General features: G+C 35.3%; 1 protein-coding gene across 19 annotated transcripts in view; it reads left to right on the top strand.

Annotated features, from left to right (window-relative positions):
• RBFOX1 (RNA binding fox-1 homolog 1) overlaps window positions 1-24,102 on the top strand; it is a 918,501-nt gene that overhangs the window by 293,105 nt on the left and 601,294 nt on the right. The window lies entirely within an intron of this gene.

Below are 24,102 nucleotides of genomic sequence, written 5' to 3'. Positions count from 1 at the left end.
AAACTGCATTCTTATCGTAACTGAAGAAGCAAGGAAGCATGCCAATGCACAGTTCTCTTCTAGACAGTTAAACAGTGTAGCTGAGGAATGTTCCTGTTTTTAAAGGGGAAGAAAAGAGCACAGTAAGCAAACCCCACCATTTGCCATTACGCAGTCCTTCATACTTTTATATGGTCATTTAGGGAGATGGCGAAACCTGAGTTCTAGTACTTATCTTCTAATATGGTGCCTGCTAACGTTTCTGCTTCTGGCAGTAACTGCTGGTTTTGTAGTTTTTTGCAACTGCACAGTTCTTTCCTTAAGGTTTTTGCCATATATTTGAAATTTCAAGATGTATGGCATTTGCCCTGGCATCTGGAAATCCTAAGGATATAACAACTGAAACTCTTTGAAGCAATTCTACATTACATGTGCAGCTACATACTAAAGCATGTATCAGTTGCATAGCTCATTAAAGGCAAATCTGTGAAAGCAACACTTGATTTTTAGGCATTTTTAAATATATGGTATCAAGGTGAGAGTAAAAGAGATTCAGCTGTGAAGTACAAAATGCTTTAAGTGTTAAGATGGCCATTTCCTGGATTTTTAGTGTTTTCAGATCTGGAAGTAAATGGAAGAAGTATTTTAAAATGATAGCAGAAGTAGCCTGTAAATGAGAAAGCAAAATAAACATGACATCCATATTTTACTAAACTCTGAGAATTGTTTTTCTGTTCCTGTAGTTTGGAAGTTAAAAACCCTTTAGATTTACATTTATATTTACAATTTCTATGTGATGAATCATCCTGTGAACTGTACTGGCTGCAAGGTAAATAATGCACATATATTGTGTACATTAAGTTGCTTCTTTTCCTGAAAGTACTTGCCACTAGAAAACACTCCCAAGGTATGCTGAAGAGAATCAGTGTACTTTAAAAATACTTTATACTTCTAGTCCCATAGACCACTTTGGTTAGTCTTGCGATGGAATTCATTAATTAGGCTTTTTCAAGATAAACACAATGTGAACTTGAAGTATTAATTAAAAGAAAGAACACATTTTTGACATTTGAGTCAGCTGTTTTTGTTTTGAGGTTTGGTTTTTTTTTCACTTGCAGACATGAATACTGATCATTTACTTAATGTTCTTTTTTTTTTTTTTTATATGTCTTTGTATTTCATACTTCCATTTTGGCTCCGTATTATGGTTTGTGGTAAAGGCCACAGCGCGATGAAGTGTTTCGTTACAGCCTAGGGTAGCCATGGGAAATACTGTGGTGCCAAGAGTTCTTTCAAAATACAGAGCCACCACAGACTGTTTTGTGCCTCAAGTGGCGAGTCCACATACCAATAAGTCTCGATTTTCTCAACGATTAACTGATACTGTGGTAAATGTAGACAAATACTGTAATATGGAACTGTCTTGTCTTGGTATTTTAAGAATATATAACATGGCAGGAGAATAATCTAACCTCTGTCTGTGTACATGTGCAAGAGATTAAATGAAGACCTTAAAATAATGGCTAAATTTCTGACAGAATATGAATTGGCCATTTTGTTTGTAAGTTAGTATTTTAATACTTCTGGTACACTTACTGGGAGCAGGCCGTTAAAAAAACCATGGGAAATTTCGTGTATGTTTGAAACAGAGACCTGCGTGGGGGTGCAGAGTGGGAGAAGCAGACTGAACTCCTGAAAGACTGGATTTATTAAGTTGTCATTGCAGAAAACAATCACAGTCTCACAGCTGGTAACTTCACTGATGCTGGATGACTTGATAAACCCAGGGGATTATTACTTACTGTTAGTACTGTTATTGTAGAGCTTATCATTTGTACAATGCTAGTTTGAATACTGATCACATTAGTAAAAGTTATAGACTACTTCTAGGTTTTTTATAACTGTTTAGTGGCATCTACCTTACATGAATTTGATGAATCCCACATCCTGTGACACACAGTCACATCTGTTTACACCCATTATATGGGTTTTTCCATTTTGCTTTTACTGTAAAGTTATTTTTTGCAAGGATAACGGATAGGTCGGCACTATTATTTATACAGCTTAGTGCAGGAATATGCCAATTTCAGTTGTATCCACTGGAGTCTGTGAAAATTAAAAATATAATTATTTCATAGCTTTATTTTTTGTGAGGAGGAGTTGAAGTCAGAAGACAAACCACCTTCTCTGTTTATCTTACATGTATCCATTTGTGGTTTGAAGACTAACCATGTGTTTGAGTTCTGACTCATGATTTTGTTACATTTTACAGTTTTTAAACATTTTTACTTTTCTAAATATGTACAATCTTTCCTATTCAGCTTCTTTGGAAAGAAATATTTTAAATATCTGCTATTAGTCAAAGTCTCTGACAAAGTACCTGAGCAGAGTCCCTGGGAAAACTCCCATGGGCCAAAATGTAACATTATGCTCCTTTATACTGGAAAAAATCATTGTTTAGAGACTGCAGGGCAAGGATAAATCAAACCGTTTGTCCAAGTGCAGAAATAAAGCAAGGATTCCTTAAGTAGTTCTGCCTGTAATAAATACTGTCTGATTAGAAGAGTCCACAACTAATGCTGAGGGCATAAAAGCATTTATGCTACGACTATGGGCAGTAAAACTGAGAGTTAAAGAGACTTAATTAATAGGGATCAGTGAAAATTTTGGTGAGCAATTTGATATATTGGAAAACAAAATCTCCCCTTAAATAAGGGTAAATCTACTTGCTTAATCATCATCCTGCACTACATTAGTTCTGAATCTTCCAATTAAGTTTTTCAGAATATGTTTTGTTTGGGTATTTTTTTGGCATTGTTTTCCTTTGTTTTAAACCAGTGGTAACTTGGTAATTGTGACTTATTTAATGATGCTGCACAGTGAATGGTTTCTGCTCTCCTTGTTCTTGTTAGTTCACTTTTGCTATTTTTCCCCCCAACTGATATTTTTTAAGGGACTGACATGGAAAGATTAAATCCCTTAACATTCTGTGTTTGAAAAATACTGTGTTTTTCTTGCTGTCAGGAAGAATGCTTTCAAATCCCTCCTTGGTCTAAGTTGCTGTGCTTGACATCTCATTATTTGACTCAGCTGTTTCAGTTTCACCTTCACCCAGCTAATTAAGTAACTCATTGAATGTATTATTCAGTATTTGATTCCCCTATCTGAGTCAGTGAGAGATGGAATTTAAAAAAAAAAAAAATCCCCTTGATGGGATTAGCGAGAGGATTGTTGCTCTGACATGGTGGACTAAAATGAGAATGAGCTAATGAAATTGGCGATATATGAATCACATTCTGTCATTTTAGAGAGTGTTTGGCTGCTGGTAAAAGTATCGGGATTAGGGTTGCTTTAAAGTGATCATTCTTTAACTAACCAGATAGTGACCTGTTAATTGTTTCAGGACATCTGTAGTATGAAAAAGGTTCTTTAACTGTCTTTACATTTCTGTTTTTCTCTTAAGCTGTTGTCCTGCAGGGTAGTGTATCATTATGTGTCAAGTGTAGATATGGGCTTTTAGCTATTTATGGAACTTGGCTTTGTTCATCATTTTGGCTCTGTTACCAACATGTATTACTTTCCAGTACTTTTGGCAATTTTTGAATAATTTATTTCTTTTTCTTGGATTATAAATGTAAACAGGAGTGCTCTGCAAATGAGCAAAATCCAGTGTTCAGCTATAGGTTATCCAATTGCATTCCTGTTCCTCTGCATTTGTGACTAGTCTTATATTAAAAGGGAAGTGTTATTACAGATAAATTAAATTCCTTTTTTGCACTAGAATATTTTTCTTTAATATTTAGATTAAGCCTCCTGAATTAAACATGACTGTAAACAATATTCTTATCCACTTAAAATATGCATATTTTTATTGTACTGATTAAGGAACCCTTTTAAAATATTTTTTCCTGAATGCAAATTTACACAAAAATATAATGACACCAGAGAAATCTAGCCTATTGGTATGATATTAATTTTTTATACATTAGACTAATTTCTCCAATGTGTGAATCAGGTACAGTGAGGATTTGAAGCCTTTCTCTAGGATTCCAGAAAAGATTTCTACTGAATTTGCTGTTTATTATTCTGATGCAGGAGTCTCCCTCTCCTCCTCCCATGGTTGGGTTGTCCTTTCACTTTTATCAGAAATACCTTTCTGTCTCTGAGAAGCCAATCTTGGGAATAGTCCAGTGAAAACTGATGGCTTCCAGTGTCGTGTTTTGGTAGTGATACTGGTATTCACCAAAAACCCACTGGAAAAGTTCTGATCAAGTCTTACACAGGACATTTGATACTTTGTCTCTAGGATAGTTATTGCAAGATATGAATTCAAATGAAATAGTCTGAGTGAATCACAATGCAAAAGCAATCACTAGAAAATTCTTCTGATTTTAAATTATCAGTATTTTTTCTACAGAAAAATAAAACTGATAATGATTAAGAAGTGTGAACTACATTTGGAACAGTTTCATTGCAAAAGAAAAAGCAAACTGTAATAGCTTCTGGTTTTGTCTATTCAATGTTACCTTTGCATTTAATTTTAAATAACAAGATAGTTCCTAAAGCAAAATTAGAGCTTTTGGACATTACATACAATCTAAATGTAGGGTAAACAATGTACAATCACTTTTCTTGGTTAAGTGTTTATTTGATATGTTTATTCTGGAACAAGAGTACATGTTGTCTGTTTACAGAATGACAGACTGCTCAGGGTTGGAAGGGACCTCTGGAGATCTAGTCCAACCCCCCGCTGAAGCGGGATCACCTAGAGCAGGTTGCAGAGTCGTGTCCAGGCAGGTTTGAATGTCTCCAGAGGAGACTCCACAGCCTCTCTGGGTAGCCTGTGCCAGGGCTCTGTCACCCTCAAAGTTTTTCTTCATATTGAGATGGAACTGCCCGTGTTGGGGTTTGTGCCCGTTGCCCCTTGTCCTGCCGCGGGGCACCGCTGAAGAGCCTGGCCCCATCCCCTTGGCACTCGCCCTTAAGGTGTTTGTGGGCATTGGGAAGGTCCCCTCAGCCTTCCCTTCTCCAGGTGAAGAGGCCCAGCTCCCTTAGCCTTTCCTCACAAGAGAGATGCTCCAGTTCCCGCACCATCTTTGTAGCCCTCCGCTGGCCCCTCTCCAGTAGCTCCCTGTGTGTCATGACCTGGGGAGCTCACCACTGGGCACAGCACTCCAGATGTGACCTCACCAGGGCAGAGCAGAGGGGGAGGATGACTTCCCTCCACCTGCTGGCCACGCTCCTCCTCATGCACCCCAGGACACCACTGGCCTTCTTGGCCACCAGGACACGCTGCCGGCTCATGGGCAGCTCACTGTCCACAAGAACTCCCAGGTCCATCTCTGCAGAGCTGCCTCCCAGCAGGTCAACCCCAGACTGTACTGGTGCCTGGGTTTATCCTCCCTAGGCGCAGGGCCTTACACTTGCCTTCGTTGAACTTTGTTTACTTTAATGTGCTTTTGCTCTGTGCAGATTTACTCTTTTGGATCTTGATATGCTCAGGGAAAAGGATGAATTTTTGTAGGAAGTGATAGTTTTTGAATAGACTTAGACCTTTTTGCGTTGGTTTGACAGGTAGAGTTTTGTTTGTCCAGAAGGTTATAGTTCCCTGCAAAGAAAAATAAGTGTTTGGAATGGGATGTCTTTAGATTACTATTCTAACAGGTACCTTTTTTTACTCATCATCTTGCTAATGAAATATTTTATTAAGCTACTAAAAGACTGAGAACATTGTCCTTAACGATACATCAAGTAGAAAACATTAGACTCAGTCTTTCTATGATGTGAAACAGTGAAAAAATGTTAACTGTATAATTGTACTAGCAAGGCTTCATAATATTTATAATTGTGTCCACAAACTAAATTTGTATTCAGTTATTGTCTTGTTTTAAAGTTGTTTTGAATCTATGCTTTTTACTTGCTTTCCTAGAGAAATTCTCAGTCTTACTGCGTGGCAATACTTTCTAATGCTTTACTCTAATGAGAAAAATAAGCTTATACATATATAAACGTAGGTATTTTTTGGAGATAATTTAATGTAGAAAAACTTAGCTAGGTTTGTAGATTTATGAGTAGCTAATCAGATTTTTTTTTGCATGTTACTGTCTTAGAGCTTATGACTTTTATATTTGCACATTTGTATTATATAATAAATTCTTGAATTGCACTGAACTTTTATGCAATGATTTTATTAGTCATTTGAATAAAAATAATGAAATGTCAAATCTTTCACTTCACTATTTAAATAAGACAATATATTAATTATGCTGCATATGGAAAGGAACAAGCTTATCAAATTGATTTTAGCTGTGAAATTGGAGCAACGACTTGAAGAATTTTTCTCAATATATAATTCATAAAAATATGTAGGTTTAAGTCATTTGTTATGGTGCAAAATTTAAAATATTTTTACTTTAAATATTTGTCACTTAAAGTTAGATATGAAGTGATTTCTTTGTATGAAATGCTCTAAAAATTCTCAGTTATGTTTCAAAATCTGTCCCTCCCCAGATGACAAGAGCAGTGCTCATCTTTCTCATATGATGTGCTCTACCCAGCCACTTTACTGAAGACAACTTCTTTTCATATCTTTTAATGATCTTACTATATCCAAATATCTTTCTAGACAGTTTTGTTCCACAGAGAGGTGTGTATCGCTAGAAAATATGTCTGAGAGAAATCTGCTAATCTAAACCTTCAGGTCTGTAAGTACCAAGATGCACTCATGCCAGTATCACGTTACATCATTTATGGCTATACAGAGGGAGGGTCTGTGAGGTACAATGAACACAGGTTTTTAATGCGTGTTTGGGGATGTGATAATTCAGAGTAATTATAAACAGAAGAGTAGGTCAATATCCAGGTTTTGCTAGTGCTTTCTCTGTATTCACGGCTCTTACAAATCTAATATTATTTTTTAGAGTGTGTGACACTTCAATTTCTAGTTCAATTTCATGTTCTTACCTTGGAGTTCTGTGCTCACACATTAAATATTAATGACTTAAAGCAAGAGTTATATTAATTAAGCAGTTATGTCTTTTGGGTTTAAGTATCATTAATTTTAGGAAACTACTTCTCAAGTGAGTAATCAGAAGCAGCTGTTTGTTTTTCTGCAAAACATTAATGCGTAAATGGAAAGAAAAAGTGAATATTTGCAACTTAAAAAACCCAGAGATAGTTTGCTGTAAGCATACCTTTGCTGGCCATGTAGTCCCAGGTTCAAACACTGTGGTGGGCATTCTGAATGTACTGAATTTTTAGCTTTCACTGTGCCTTTTAATACACCATATTGAGGTTTGTTGCAACTGTGCATACTAAAATTTCTGAAATATTTTTTCTTGAAATAAAAGCCTTTAAGTTATTATTCTACTAATATTTCATATTACAACTAATTAAGTTTTCTACTGTTTGGCTGTTTTCAATATCTAAGGGGTAATTTTAGTCATAAAGCTGCTGTAAGTTATTTTCTCACTGACTTGTTTGTCCTCTAGAAGATTTACAATGTGTGCCACTGCCTTGAAGTAAGCCCAATAGCAGTGAGGCATTGTATGCTGAATTATATTAGATACTAGATTATATACACCTTTTACTAACTGGAGGAGACTTTCTTGCCTGGGCAACATACTTTAGCAAAGGAGGAAATTAATGCCTTCAGTTCTGACCAATAGCCCACAAAGAAGCTGTTCAAGGGAGAATGTTGTCCCTTCCAGACAGAACAGACCAGCCTGTCATGCTGAGACCAGTGGAGAACACTTTTTGCTGATGCACTTACCTACAGCAGTCAGAAGCAACCCTGTGTTTTTAAGAGATCCCAGAAATAATTGGAAAGTTTCCAGCTGCACTGAGTACCTCACAAAGTCATGCTATACTTGTTCTATAATACTAGAACGGTGATCTTTCTGGTCCTGTGCTGTTGTAGCGCTGTAGTACGTATCACCCTTAAAATAACACTAATAGATGGTTGAATGCATTTGTCACCTTTTTTTAGCCTCTTTGAACCAGAGACTGTCTTATTATAAGTTTTCCTTTCCAGTGACTGCACTGAAATATTTGCAGTATGTCTGAATTTTTCTAGACCTTCAGAAGAGGGCTGATCAGATCTGTTTACTTGCTCTACTATCAATTGACTAAAGAAGCAGCCCTCAAGTGTTATCTAACGAATGGACCTCTGACGTGTACTTCACTTATTTGAAGGAATTCTAGAATTGATGATGCCAGATAATTGTTCAGATATTTAAGCATCCGTGATTTTTGATTGCAGGTTTTCAACGTGCTTTCTGAATGTTTAGGATACGCCATACTGTATGTAGTTGAAAGGATTCTGTCTGGGTTGCATTTGCATAACGATAACTGTGGCCCTGATCCAACTCAGTTGCACAGCTGGGAATGTGTGCTGCAGAAGTGTGTGCTAATTTCATTCTCCCCCAGAAAAAGCATGGGGTCTTTGTCTCTGTTGTAAGCTTTACCCCTCACTAAGTTACCAGGGAGGGTTAAGAAAAGAACTCCAAGGCTAAGCAAGGACTGTGGAGAAGCTTCACCTAACCCAAGCTCCTAAGAAAGGGAATTTTTTTTCATGATAATGAAATTTGTGAGTCTTATCTTTCCTTCTCTTTGACTTTTTCATTCTTCAGGGCAATATTTTAAATGTAAGTTTTTGGGGCGTTGACTTGGAATCACTCTTACTCTATGTTTATGATGGTTAGTGCAACCATGACAGCAGGTAAAGCTGAAAGAAATAGCAATGTGGCAATTTGTTCCTTATTAATACGTGTGTTATAGCACTTTTATGAAGAATATGGAAACATTTCAGCTATATTTTTAGGTTATCACTCTCAAGCCAGGAGGCCTGTTCTCCTATCTCTCTGATTCTGTATTCAGCATTTAGGGATGCCAGTTCATTCAATTTCTCTACAGGCCTTTCTGTTACGTCCTTTTCTTACTGACAATTTTCCTATCCAAATATAAACCATACTATCTTGCTTTTCTCTCCTTTTACTCCATTGCATTAAAACATAGGTTTGAAACTCCACTGTTCCTACTATAACGTTCGCTGCGTATGCATTTGGTTGCTATCACGTACAGACCACAGCCTATCTGTGTGAGTGTACAGCTCTTCTCACAGATGAACATGCCCTGTTCTGCATCTCGGCTCTCTGCAGTTGTGGTATTACTATCAGTAGCTTGTCATGTCCTTAATTACCAAGTACTATACCATTTTCTGTTAACTACCATTCAAGTCTCCTTGATTTCTCTAGGCTTTACCTCTCTGGTATTGCTGGATATAGAGTTGGAAATATTTTTTCTAGTTTGAAATTAAAAAATCATTTCTCTCTCAAAGTGTATAGTTGTAAAAATATAACAGCAGTTAACTAAGGCATCATCACAGTCTTATGATTGCTAACATTTCAGTGGAGGTTATAAACATATAGCATTTTCTAAAGTAGATACTTTAGTAGATTTCTTCTTCCTTGAAATGTTTATATTTGTCATATTTACCAGCTTTTTTTTTTTTGGTATATTTTCTGTGGTCATTAATAAGCCTCAAACTGACTTGTGAATAAAATAAAATAACCTACTTAGTACCAAATTCAAACTCAAAAAGTAAGTTTTGAATATACAAAGTTAATAATTGTCCATCATTGTAATGTGCAATGTCTACAAACAGAGATTTAAAACTCTTTTTAGGTATCCAAATCAGAAATGAGAATAAATGAATGATAAAGATGCTTAAGCTTCTTTTCTTTGCTAAAGGTTTTAAACATCCATAGTGAGATAGCATTAGCAAAGACATTGTATGACTGCCCTAGTAAAGAAAGATGATTTAAACTAGTAGTCATTGTGACTTTTATTTCAGGAATGAGGAGTTTTTACTTTATCTTGTAGAAAAAAATTGAATAGCCATTTTTTGTCGTAAAGTAATATGAAAAAAACAAGGTTGTTAGAAATACTGCTTTGTAGAGAAAATAGTGGAGAGCATGGGCAAAGTGCTGGTGGACAGCTGGAATATCTATTGGGGAGGTAGATATAGAAAACCTGCACAAAAAACCTGCAGTAGCTTCAAAGAATAGCAGAATTACTTATTGCTTCTGTATTTTAACACTGGTGCTATTATTATTATTATTGTTACTGTTATTGTTATTAGGTTGTATCAAAAGCACAAATGAATTTTCAAGGTTTTTTTTTCAGCTGTAAGAAATCCTGTATATGACTTGATTTTTGAGGCTTTTTGCAAATTCAAATGAATGGAACATACTTTATGAGCTTGTAGCAATAAGAAGTTAGACTGGGAAAGATGTTTCTAGATGTTGGGCTACAGAAACGTCAGCTTTCTGTCCTCCTCATTCTGTCCTGGTGGCTATCTCAGTCTGTGCTTTTGGCTCACAGCCACACACCCTGTGTGCTCCATGTTCAGGATATTAGTTTCTGCATCTGTAGGTAGCTTTTATCAGTCTCACTGTCATTACTGCCTTCTACCCTGTACTCTTATTTAAATATTGAGGTTAGATAATATATGTATTAGTTTTTTAATATAATTAGAGATTTGTGCATGAATTATATCCATGATAATTTTCTAGTCAAATTTGGACTGTGAAAAATGTTGCATGATCTTTACTAGTCTCACATAGGAGGACATCAACCTGCTGATCTAAACCTCCCTCTGTACTTTGCTCTTTCTGTGGAGTTCCCTTTGCACTTCAGCATTCTGTAAAAGTAGCAGACAGTTGCTGATAAAGTAGTTGCCATGAGTGACAACTGAGAATACGGTTGTTTTTGCTTTTAAGGATACCAGATGGGAATTATGTAAAGTAGAGTTAGCTGAAGCCTTCAAAAAGCACGCACATTTGGGTAGCTAATTTCGCAACTGCTTTTTTGTTGTTGTTTCATTTTTTCAGCATTGCAGGAGGTCTGAGGACAAAAGGAGGAGATCATGTATGCTTCATCTGTTGTTTGATTATAGTCCTCTAGAGTCTTTGATAATTTTGATATAGGCTGTCTTGGTCTTTTAAACCTTTATTCATTAATTAAACTTTAAGTGTGAGCATTCCGAATTGGCCAGTACAGACAGTATTTTGTGGAGTAGCTGTGATACAGAAGCTCAGAGTTTATCTGGTATTCGATAGAAAACCTTACACTGGATCTCCTTTTCTAAAGCTTACTTAGATCTCTTGAACATCAGCTTGATGTTGGCTCTACTGTATCATTATGTCATCTTAAGTAATAGATTTTTCTGGCCTATATGTAGTGAACATGTTAGTAGTCAGAAAATATCTGGTTTAATTTACTAAATACTATAATTTGATTAGCATAATATAATTTTATAGAATGTATTTCTCTGGCTGCATCATTAATAATCATTAGGCTCAGTAAGAGCAATTACAGTGTAAGTGGTGGTGATGATTGCCAGTATTTGTATTGTAAAATTTAGTCCTGGTTTTCAATGTTATTTTTTACATATTAAAAACAATGATGAAATTGCATGTTTAATCAATTTAAGCAGCCAAAAATCAAAGGCAGCTAAAAGAAATAGTTCATAGTTGGTGGGAATTTAAAGCTACAGAAACAAGGAAACAAAACTGGTAACAGACCTTTAGATTATTTTACTTGAAAATTCTCCATTATTGATCAGTTTTACTCAGTAAAATGTTTACTACTTAGGAGTAGCATTCCACAGCATTCCAGTAATTCCTAAGGGAAATAATTTCTTGATCAGAATTCCTTCAGTTAACATCGCTCATACTAACAACTTTCTGTTTTGCTTTAATAATGATGTTATTTTTACTTTGGGATTTATAACACTTCTTTAATGAGACAGTAGGTCATGCAAAAGAGTTTCTGTGACTCAAATGTTTTTAAGGATGACCTTTATAGAAAAAACTGTCATTTGTTTAAACAGAAAACTGCAAGTAAGGCTATATAAAAACAGTGACCAAAAATGTCTCTTTTTCCCATTTTATACTTATGTACCTGTAATTCTTCAAAACAATCAGAATTTCCTTATTCTCTTATATTTTTTTATAATTTTATATAAATAATATAAATTATTTATATAATTTCCAAATTATCTTATAAGTTCAGTAAATATTTTCTATTTTGATCAAAATATATTTTGTTCTAACTGATCAAAGCCAATTTAGGATCTTTTCAGTCTTCAGCAAGTGTTGGAAAGCAGTTAATTATGTTTCTGTTTAAGTATACATGTTTTAAAGACCATCAGCTCTATTTCAGTGGAAGATATTACTGTAATTCTTTCATTTGTGTTCAGCTATGACAAGATGTAGTAGTATTATTCTTTCTGTTTTATAAGGGTATTATATAATCATTTTTTTCCAGAGGATATGTTAGTGGTTTGTAGTCCTGGGTTTACTTGGTAGAAGCAGAGATGTAGCAAACAAGACCTAGGGGGCTCAGTGCTGATGTTACTGAATGTATTGGTAAGATACTGCTCTCTGTTTTATAATACTGGGTTAAAATATATTGAAAAAAAATGTATTTCTTTTTGATAAAGTTAAAACAACTTAGCAATGCTATGGGATCTCTCATTTCTTGTTTGGGTATAGTGATGATACAATGTGATTTGGAACTTGATTATCATTTAAGTTATAGTTAATATTTCAGGCCTGAAATTTGCCTTAAAAGCAAAGAGAAATGCAAATTTTATGACTGTGCAGCAGTTATGAGAGTTCGTTTGTAATGCAATACCCCTGTATAAATAAAATCAGAAGCTGGTTAATTGGCAGGAAACCAGCTGAAGAAACACTTTCCCTGAATCAGGTTGTAAAAATAAAATTTCCCCACTTATTCAAGAGAGCACAGTTTGTTAAGTAGAAAGGTTTCAGCCTATTTACATTAAACCAGTGATTCTTTTAACTCATTTTAGTAAGTAATTATTATTATAATTAGAGCTATCCCTAGGAAGATCCTTGTGTTGATGAAGAAAAAACCAAAACACTTTATGGGTACATCGTTTACCAAATTGACATACTATGTATAATACTGTTAGTTGAGGCACACATTTTTTAACACATTCCCCCCTCCTTGGTAAAGAGTATTGGATTTTACAGTTCAATTGGTATCTGCTCTTTGTCATTCATGTGCACTATTGTTGTTATTGTTAATGGTTATATGAACAGCAAAATTGGAAGCGTGTATCACGGGTCAGCCTATGTTCTGTATACCCAACTTGGGGTAAATTATAGTAGTGCGGATTAGCAGAAGCTGCTAAAACTAAGGTTCCGTAGAGAAGTTATGGTGGATTTTTTTCTCTTAAGGTTCAGAATTTGTGTTCAGTCTTTAAATAAATGTTTCAGTATATTAGGGTCATAAATTTTAACTTGATCTTGGCAAAAAAGTAATTTAAAAAATTTACACGATCAAATAAAAGTGTATTAACCTTTTTTATACAGAAGGAGGGAGAAATATTTTTTTTTCTGTAATATGATTCTAATAACTTTTTAGTTTAAGGGAAATGTCTGTGGTTATACTTACCATGGGTTGAAAATAATTCATCAAGGAAATTTTCTGAAATCAGGAACAGTGCCATTTGTGCTCCATCAAAAACTGGTTTTGATGTAGTCAGGTTTTTAGCTCAAAACTGATCTACTGGTTTTATTTTACTTTGTTCTAAATTGTGCTGCTTTAATACTGTCCAGTATTCATGCTTGGGTAACTTTATATAACTGGAAATAAAACCTTATAAAAAGCATAGAGTTGTGTATTTAGCCTATAATGGAGAAAGAACATATGGAAAATGTAATGTGGAGTTAGGAGGTGGGTGATCAAATCTCTGACATACTTTTTATCTGTTAGATTTCTTTGGCCTTGCTGAGTTAGCATTTCAGAATATGCAAATCTTTATTTTTTGCAGATAATTTTTTTAAAAAATGGCACCATCAGATTTGGTAAGAGAATATTAGAATATAGAGGCATTCTTTTCTTTTTTTTCCCTGGGTCAGCACATCATCTACTTTATTAATTAATCTGGAACTTTCAGATTTTATCAAGTGTTAAGTAGTTGAGGGTTACTACCAAAAAGATGGAGGATTCTCCCTGAGGATTGAGAGATACATGTTGGTATGAATTCTAACATTTGAGAGAGACACCTTGCTAAAGCATTTCAAACACTGGTGTAATTATTCACCTTTTCACTGTTGGAAAGAACTGTTGACATCCAGCCAAATTTTGAGTGAAAATTAAAACCAAACAAAAGCTCATGTTTTTCCATATAATATATGATTAAACTGAAAATGCAATGGGATATTTCAAAGGCCAAAGGTATGTGGAGTTTCAAGAACAGATTTCATAAGATGAAAGTCTCATGGTTATTAAATGGCCTGAAACAGCTTCTAGTTCAGAGTGTACCTCAGGTGCTGGTTGTTATCATGCATCAGGCTTGATGCAGTGTTCTAAGGTAGAACGGTACTGGTGCATATACATGCACTGTGTATACAAAGCGTGGTTTGCGTGCAAGATCTTATACCCCTTCCCTGAGATCTGTCTGCAGACTCGCTGTCTCACCTCTGTGTTACTCCGTTCCCAGGACTCCGATTCAGTCAGCAGTCAAAGAATGGTCTCAGTGTTCGGAGCCCCAGAGACAGTATCGGCACTTCAGTGTCAGCCAAGGTTTTAAGGGCGATTGACTTCTTCTCTTACCCAGTGTGGTTGAGAGCCTGCAGCCAAAAACTGAAGGCTCAGCTCATGGTTGGTGTGTGTAAGTAGAAGAGCTTTGTGTTTATACATGAGGGCAAATGAGAGCTGTAGAGATTCATTTGAGGTTTTATTCCTGCACAGCTCCTAAAATTCATAGTGTGATGCTTGATGCTTCATTTCTACTGGATTTTCTCAGATGAATACATGACTTAACCTGTCTAGTGAGTGAGAAATTGCAGATTATGAGACTAATAAAGATAATAACCTTTGAAAAATTGCATTTAAATGGCTACATTGTTCCTTTCATTTCTCTACGAATTTGAAAAAAAGAGGAAGAAACTGATTTTCTTAATTTTTGATGGATCCAAATCCATTTGTAAATTAACTTTTTATTACGCTGACCTTTTGCTTTAGGATTATTTTGGCACCTTTCTTTTCTAAATGCCGTAGCTCATTTTGTGCATTCATCTTTCATACACATCTGTGGGCAAAAAACCCTGTGAAATCAGTTTCAAAATAAATACAGTAGCTATTATATTTCAGTCGTATACTGAAATATCTTCACATACTGGATGGTACTATGCAGAGAGATTATGTGCACTCCAATAAAAAAAAATGATTAGACATTTAAAAGTTATATTACAACTAATTAATTCCTTGGTGGTTTTGGTTTTTTTTTAATAATTCCTCAGTGCACATTAATCTGTACATGAAACCACAAAATCTATGTTCATAATTGAAAAGAGTGGTTTTCAGGGGATGAAGGCACCTTGTAGGGTTTTTGGGGTTTTTTTTGTTTGGGTTTTTTTTTTTTTTTTCCCCTTCTCTTTTCTTTTGTTACTGTGTGATGTGTCTGTTGGCCAGTACCGAGACAGTCATCCTTCTGCAAAAAGGTGCCAGGGGCATTTTTCTCAGTGAACCTGTTCATAGCACTTTACTGGCAATACTGGCTGAAGCATCTGTCTGGGGCAAAAACAGGCAAAAAAAAATGTAGTAGGAACAGTACATCATCTGTATACTTCAGAACTACACGTATGTTAGTACTGATGCACTTAAAAGTAAGCATTTTGAATTCCAGCACACTCATTCTGGAGAAGAGCACATGCTGGGTCTATTGGGTGCTGGTTGTTTTAGAGCAGTAACACATCCATGCCAGTGACGTGTGTCTCTGGTGGTTTTCCTTAGCAGCCTTCAGTTTAAGGGCTGTCTTAGCTTCATTGTACATGCAATGTGAGTAAGTGTTACTCTGCAGCCTTTCAGGGCTCTTATGGACCTTTTGAACTATGAGGTTCCTAAAAATGTTTGGAAAAGAAGTGGGTTCTGATGTCTTCATCACAGTATAGCTTGGCAGATATTTGAAAGGAAACTGGTCTTGCATACCCTACACCGGGCACAGAAGAAGGAATCACATCTCAGTCGCTTTCTTTTTGCCAGCAGTAACAAAAAAGTCTGACTATTGATTGACAAGAAAACAACTTAAAACTATGGCCATTCCAAATTCTACAGGCTTGCCACCGGAGGCTCTAGTTAAATTCTTTATTTCACTTGGATATTAAAGCAGTGGCTGTCATCATCAGAGCTTTTTTTTTTTAATTTGGTCATGATAGGAGTAGTCCTTTGGATACAGTCTTCCCCCATAGCACGTTCTTATTAGTCTGATGATGTGGAGGTATGCCAGGAGGTTGAAATACGTTTCCATATATGAAGCACCAAATAATTTGTGACCTGGGTGCTTGTCACGCTTGTGAATAGGTAGAAGCTGAAAAGTAATAAATTTCTGATTATTGCAGGTTAACTCCAGTAGGCAGCTAAACACCAGCCAGCAGCTTGCTCACTCCCCCTCCGTGGGATGGGAGAGAGAATTGTGAGTGAGAATACTTGTGGGTTGTGTATGCAGTGAAGCCTTGATTCCAACATGAAGTTCTGTTTTGCTTTTTTTGCTCAAAAATGCATAGTGACCAGTTTGTTATGAATGTAACTGTTTTTTCTGCTTGGAAGTAGACATTGAATGAATATATATTAAAAGCATAAAACTCAACATTTTGTGACAATCAGAAGTTTAGTATAACCTCCAAAAAAAAAAAAAAACCATTTTCACAGAGCCGTAATTTTCATGGGCACCTACCTTCTTAGTACTGCAGTCGTCACACACATTTTTCATTAAGAAACTTCTGTCACTCTGTAACCTTGAAAATTTGCAATCTCATTTAAAATTTGTTTACTTTTCATCAGTACGTAGCCTCAAAATGTCTGATCTTTGTTGAAAACTTAAACAAAAATCCTCTTCAGACTTGAAGAAAGTAATTTTTGAGTACAGTGGACTTAATCAAAATGCTTTATTACAGATTTGTACCCCCTGTCCTCACAGTCCCCACTCAAAACCCATGGACCTTCTTCCCAGCAGCCACTTCAGTATCTTGACTTCACATAATGAGACCTCCCCATCTCAGCATCCTCAGCTCCCTTTGAGATCTTTTAACAGCTGTAGTAGCTGGTTTTGCAAGTAATGTTAGGTCTTTTCTTTTTACTTGGCCACTGATTTATGAAAAGTACCGGAACATAATAATTCTTGTGGCTCCTATTTCCCTGTCAAACATGTCTGAACATAATAAATGTATATTCTAAAGGTGTCGAGGTAATTGAAGTAAAAGTACTTTTCTATGCTTGCTTACTTTAGGGAATCAAGCCAAAACAAAAACATTTTTCCAGATATGCAGTTGTCCTCTTATGATGTTGTTAATTTGAAAACATAAACTGTCAAAATAAGTTGCTTTCTATAAAAGTGGCATCTTACCTAATTTATCTAGTGTGTAGTCTGTGTTGAAACCACACTGGCAGCTTTTTTGACAACTTTTATTTTAGATATGTCAGGAATATGTATTGATCACCTAGATTTCAGTGGCTTGAAATATACTAATATTTATGTGACTGTTGATCTACTTGACAACTAAGGGGGTATTATTAGATAAATAATGATTACAGGTGAAAAATTTAGTTTTAATGGTTTAAAATTTTTGAAACCAGTTTTGAAAATTCTTGTGATGGTGGTTAACCAGACTTTGCTCCAGAAGTGACACCTTTTTTCCTAATTAGTTAAAAATGAAGTATAGTTAGATTTTCAAAGGAATTTTAGAAAATTGCACACAAAGTAGAAAATGGAAATGGCATATATTTTCTCACTTTGAATCTGAAAGATGGTTTGAGATGTAACTGTGTTGCTTTTTGAATTGAGCATGGCAACTTTCAGCCTTGAAGTTAGAAGGCCATCTAGAAAAGGAGTTTCAGATTTGATCTGTAGGGTCTAAATGCTATATACAGGAAACTTAAATGTTTTTTTGTGCTGTTCAAGCTGTTAAATGTTAATGGAAATCTATATTGCCATCTTTGAAAATTAAATATTTATTACCCCCTAAATTAAGTCTTAACCTGAATACTTCTCCAGGTTTCCACAGCAAATTTCTATTGATATAGCTAGATACATCTACACAATAGATTCATGTCTTAAAATTATATGCGTCTTTTCTGAAAATGCTACGTATTTGTTATGTTGTTTCGTGCAGTTGTGATGATCTAAAGATATTGAAGATTTATACTTGGGTTATTTTGCATCATTGGACTAATGAAAACATGTTTAGAGAAATTAGGTCAGTTGATAGGCCCACAAAGGCATGCTCTCTGTGCTGTGGAGAGATACGTCTTTGCATCTCCAAGTATTTAGAATGTATTTAAGAAAAGCACAAGTAACTCTCATAAAAAGTGAGAGAATAAAGAGGAAAAGAAGCAGGGAAGGTGCATATACTTCAGCCCATAAAGCTTTATCTGTAAGCAGTACCTGTTCCCTCAAACAAGTCTTTATTAATGAAATAAATCAAGCTTTTTTGAGAAAAAAACGGTTTTCAGCTCCGATAGCCTTGAAAATTGAAAATGCACATAAGCAAAACATGAAAATCAGAAGAAAGAAGAGATTGGGTATCCACTTACACAGCCGGATGGTGGGTGGGAGCGTAGGAGGGCATACACAAGAGTCCCTTCAAATCTGCGTTAAAAATACAGCAGTATTTTTACAAGCAGTAATTATTTATTGTAAAATTTGTCAGTTCGGTTTCCAAGAGTCTTGTAAACCTTCCTCTTAAAGTCTGTCTACTTTTAGCTAGAAACAAGAGAAGTAAGCTCCCCAAAGTCTTGAGAAGCTTGATTTTAAATCCCTGATCAGATGGCTTTCCTTTCCAAGGCTAGACAAACAGCCCCAAGGCTGCCCTGAGGCAAGAGAAGAAGATGCAGCTGACCCAGTCTTCCCCTGGTTTCTACCTGTAGCTTGTAGACACAAGCCTCAGTTGGTCCAGAAATGTTAGTAAATACAGATGAAGCTGTTGCTTTCATAAACAAAGCTCCTTTCTTAAATCTTTGACATTGCAGCTCGTGAGGCCATTAAAGTCCTAGAATTGGCTGCTTAAGTTGATTTGATGATGCTTCTGCATGGGTCCTTCAGTTGCTAGGGACAAACTTAGTAAAGACTTGAATGTCACATTCTAAGGTTTCATTTTTCATTTATTTTCGTCTTCAGTAAGTATTACTGCATGCCTAATTTGTTCTCTGGGATGGATAAAATAGAACTAATATAAAATTCAAATGAATTCTTCTTCTGGCAGCCTGTTTGTTAGCAGCAATAATGAAATATAATGGCTAATGGATGGTGAAAAAGATTAAGTATTTTCCTCAATAATTCACGGCTTTGATATATTTAAGCACGTAATAAAAATACCGAGAAAAATCAATAATCTAGAATTTGAGTGTGTACTTTTACATTTTATGTATGCATTCTTATTTTGTATAATATCAGATTGCCTTTATATAAGCTTTAGTCATTAGAAGGAATCCATTTCACTTTTAAAAATTTTGTAACCTTAAAAACCCCCACAAAACAACCAAAGTTTTATTTCTAAATCTAAAGGATTTTTATGAAATCAGAAACCAATGTTGTGAAGAAAAGACGTAATTTATGTTAGCACTTGATGGATGCCAAGGATACCTGTAAAACACCTGACCAGCCTGGTCAGTGCAATGGATTTATCTTTCATAGGGAGCTTGAAAAAGATTTTAGAAGGTTATTTGCTTCCACCTACTGACCGTTCTTGATATTACAGAAAAAAACAGTTGAAATACTTCAGTAACTTTTGAGTCTCATCTTCCCTCCTTCTGATGCAGGCCATAGGAGTAGTGTGTGTACTTATGAATTCTGTTTGCCTTTTATAATTCATTACTCTCAAATGAAAAATAAAAGATGTTGGAAATTCAAATAACTTTTCTAAATTTTCTTAGCGTACAGACTTTGTTTTCTTCTTGAGGGGTTTTGGGAGGTTGGTTTCTTTCTGGTATTCTGTGTTACAATGATAGGGAAGTAGAGGAAACAGGTTTTGGGTAGCAGGGAGATAACAGACTGAAAAACGTATGAAAAAGTACATGGCCATGTACAAGTGTTAGCTATGTTACCATGACTAATGGCTGGCTACTTGAGGATATTGATTTAATTATCTCTATTTGCAATATAAGAAGTCAAGTTAAATGTAGAATTACAGAGAAGTCAAGTTAAATGTAGAATTACAGAAGCTGTGTAAAACAAAGTGTGTGAAGGTTTCTACTAAATCCTAAACCCAAAATGTCATGCAACATCATGCTATGACCAAAGATTGCTTTTACTTTCTAGATATTTTCTTTTACTTCTATTCAGTAACATATGTATAATGCTAATATTGGATGAAGGTGATAGATGTTTCCTAAGGGCCTAGCAGAATAAACTTCAAAATACATGAAAGATATGAATGATTAAACAGAACAAATTGGGATGAGGAAGGGGAGCCTTCTCAGGAGTAAAACCGGTGTCGTATCTGATGTGTCCTATACTATTTGCTGGTAGTAGAACTTTATGTCGAGTTATCTAAATCATTAGTTGTCTGCAAACTTGCACTAGAAAAATTGTACCTCTTGGTCTCACTTTTCTAATTGGCAAGCCATAGTACTCAATACAACCATAAGTTTGTACCAGTTGCATAGTCACGGTGTTGTAATTTCTAAGGTGACTAAATTTCAGCAGGAGTGTTTGAAAGCTACCTTTTAGAACTGTAAGCCTGCAAACACAAGAGGTGAGCATAGTTTCACCATCTCAGTTAATGTAGTTCTAGTCTTTAATACATGTGGCACTGTCCCTTATGGCGCTTTGTTCAACTCTTAAAATTTGTGTTTGTCCTATGTTGCTTCTGATGTCCTGCATAAAACATTGCTTTGTGTCCTTGTTGCTGCTACCCAGCGTAGCAGACAAAAAAGGCAATTTTGGTTTGTGCTGCCACATAAAAGTAGAGTTCTTAATATGTTTATAATAATATAATGTTATTGGCCGTGATGCAGTGACAGCTAGAGGAAAAAAAAGAAACTATGTTGGTTTTAAACTGAAATGGATGAGAGGGTTTTCTACCTTAGTGGCAGGTTATGTCTATAATTCATTCTTCTCATCAGTCCCATGAAACATCCTATGAAGCGGTCTATCATGATATAATTTGTCTAAAATAATATTTCTTCAGGAGGAACAGATTTTGCGAGTTTTTAACTTCTTTTTTGTCATGTAACAACATTAAAGAAGCTGCCTGATGTATTGTTCAAACCTATAGGATTTTATAGTTGCTTTACAACAATGTAATTTCTTAATCTCAATTCATACAGTTGGGAAATGTGCAATACACATACTAAAATGACAGTACTTTGTCATTTTGCATTTACAAAAAGTAGCACAGATGTCTCCCAGAGAGGAACATTCTGATTTCTTCCCTTCTTGCTCTGAGATTGAAAGATGAATCATTTTGATGAATTTGTTAAAGCTTAGTTTCTGTGTACATTTTTTCTTTAAAAGAGGTATATCTAGGATGTAGATGATGTATACTCAGATTTTGACTTTAAATATGCATTTGATTAAGCCAGTAACTTCACTGGTTTAAAGATTTATAACACTAATTGATTCAGAAAAAATGGTTTGCTTTTCTTGGTCAATTAAAGTTTAAGATAGGCATGCAGGTCCCTGACATGAAATACTCTTGTCACTCAAAGATGAAATCTGTCTGAGTTCAATTGGTAACGAAGTAGTTGACTGCTTTTCTGCCAAAAAGACCGCATGATAGACTTTCTAGGGGCACCAGATGAACAACAAGCAATTCCTGTAATTATTTCTGCAGAAGTGATGAACTCTTACTATTGTTTTTAAATGTGAACCTTTTGCAAAATACGATTTTTTTATGCAGCTAATAAATTTACAAATTACTGCTTTTAGAAGAGACTCAGTGATTGTCTCCTATTATTTCCTCTTTACTTACAGCACAAATTTTTAGCGTTTATATTTTTACCTCCTTCCAACCGCTTTAACCCCTTTGGACTGAGGATTCTTGAATTCTACTTTAGTCCTTCTCTAGGTAACCTGTCAGTGGCCTTAGTTATGCTTTATTATGGAGTACATGCATTTGTGAGGATTTGACCCATTGCTAAAGAAAAATCTTGTTCTGGAAGTCAGGCTTTGTATGGTATTACATGTTAAATGGTTGTTACAGTCCAGGTTTTTATCTGACAATGTACCAAAAGCAAATTTTATATATATATATATATAAATTTTAGGCAATAATTTGAACTTAATATTTGGAATACCAGAAACAATAATATAACAGTGGTCCCTGAATTTATTTGTTCTTGTCCTTGTACAGAAGTCTGATTTCAGGTCTCTCTGAAATTTAAAAAATAACCCAATACCACTTTCTCTTGCTGGTGTCAATATCCAGTAATATTGAAACCATACATATATAGTTTTCATTGCTAATGGTGCAATGTTTAATTTGCAAGATTCACTTTCCCTATCTTTAGATAGAGAACCAAACAGTATGAGATGAAATAATTATCTAATGTTTAGGGATAAAATACAGGGTAGAAATTACATCATTTGCTTTTCAGCCTGTATCTTTTCCTTATGGCTGCTATCAGGTAACTTCCAGGTACATTATCTCTTTAATTCCTGATTGCAGCATTAAGAATCTTTGCTGGGTTGGCCTCAACTGTTTTCAGCTTGGCTGCATGCTTGGTTTGTACCTTTTGCCCTACTGGTTGTAGACAAGCATGTAAGATGAACTGTACTAGGAGGGAGATAGCTTTTGTTTTATCCAGGTAACACTGCATTTTTAATTCACATTAAGTAATGAATACTTATGAACTTAAGTTTCTTATACATTGCTTTTAATGGGAAATGACAGTGGCAAAACAGCAAACTAAAATCTTCTATAGACAGCAGAAGGGATCGGAGTGCTGTTGGGGCTTGAACAAGGTATATTCATCATACTGAAAGCTTGTAATAGCTATGACTAGAACCTGATAGGAGCTACTTTATTCTGCATTCAGTTAATTTAGGTCAGTATGTGAGATAGAGCCATGCTTGTCCTTGGTAATGTGAAAAGATATGATTCATTTTTTATTAACTAATAAGTATGGTAAAGAACATTCTATTTTTTCCAAAAGGTCACTTAGAGCATAGCTAGCAGGTGAGGAGCACTGGTGCTAATGAAGTTTGAATTCATTCCTCTGAGGCAGAAAGCTTTTTAAAACCAAAACCCTTAAGGTAAATATACAAAAAGGCTCAGGAAGTCAGTGTGCAGGCAGAGATACTATTTCCTTATCCACCAAATGGGAGGAGAGACATGGCGAGAGACTGGCTCGCTGCCAGTAAGTCACACTTGGAAGACAAGTTTTGAGTGTTACACACCACAAAGTACAGTCTGGTTCCCCATGAAAAGTACTTTGAATAGAAAGAGTATTTGAGGAACTAATTCATATATGAATCTAACTAGAATAACAAAGATTCTTGTTGGAAATATGCTGCTTAAGAGAGAGCTTAAAATGCCTAACAAACACATTTCTACTATATCTTGCTGTGAATGAAAGTTGTGGGGTGGGTTTTTTTTTTTTTTCAGGTAGCCTCCATTCATCTTACTAAATTGAATGGTTTATTTTTTAAAAAAAATCTTTTATGGGTATATGGCTTAGGTAAGAAGTCTTTGGCACTGAAATAATTCCAGTCCTTCATTTAAGATGAATAGGCATGGTGTTGAAGAAACGTAATTTATTTATTAAGACTTCTTTACTAGGAGCTGCTGTTACCTATCAGCCTTAAATTTGTAGTTTGAGATTTCTGTAGCAAGCAACTCTAGACAATAATCTAAACACTGGTGAGAGTAGTTCTGGCTTCAGTGAGAGGTTGAGAAAGGACTTACTTTTCACAAAAAAGTGTTCCTTATCTGTATGTCATTTTTTTCCAATACAAATATCTAAAGTTCAGTATGTAAGCAAAATTGGTTTGCAAGAATACCCTCACTAGAACAGTGAAGTTGAGAACAAAGGCAGTCATAATAGGTCACTTGTCTATGGCTTAATGACTTGAGCTATATTTGGCTTACT

This window comes from Falco biarmicus, chromosome 4 (genome assembly GCF_023638135.1).
Source record: "Falco biarmicus isolate bFalBia1 chromosome 4, bFalBia1.pri, whole genome shotgun sequence".
NCBI classification, from domain to species: Eukaryota; Metazoa; Chordata; class Aves; order Falconiformes; family Falconidae; genus Falco; species Falco biarmicus.
Note: the sequence above shows the minus strand (reverse complement) of the source record. Positions and strands in the feature narration are given on the sequence as shown.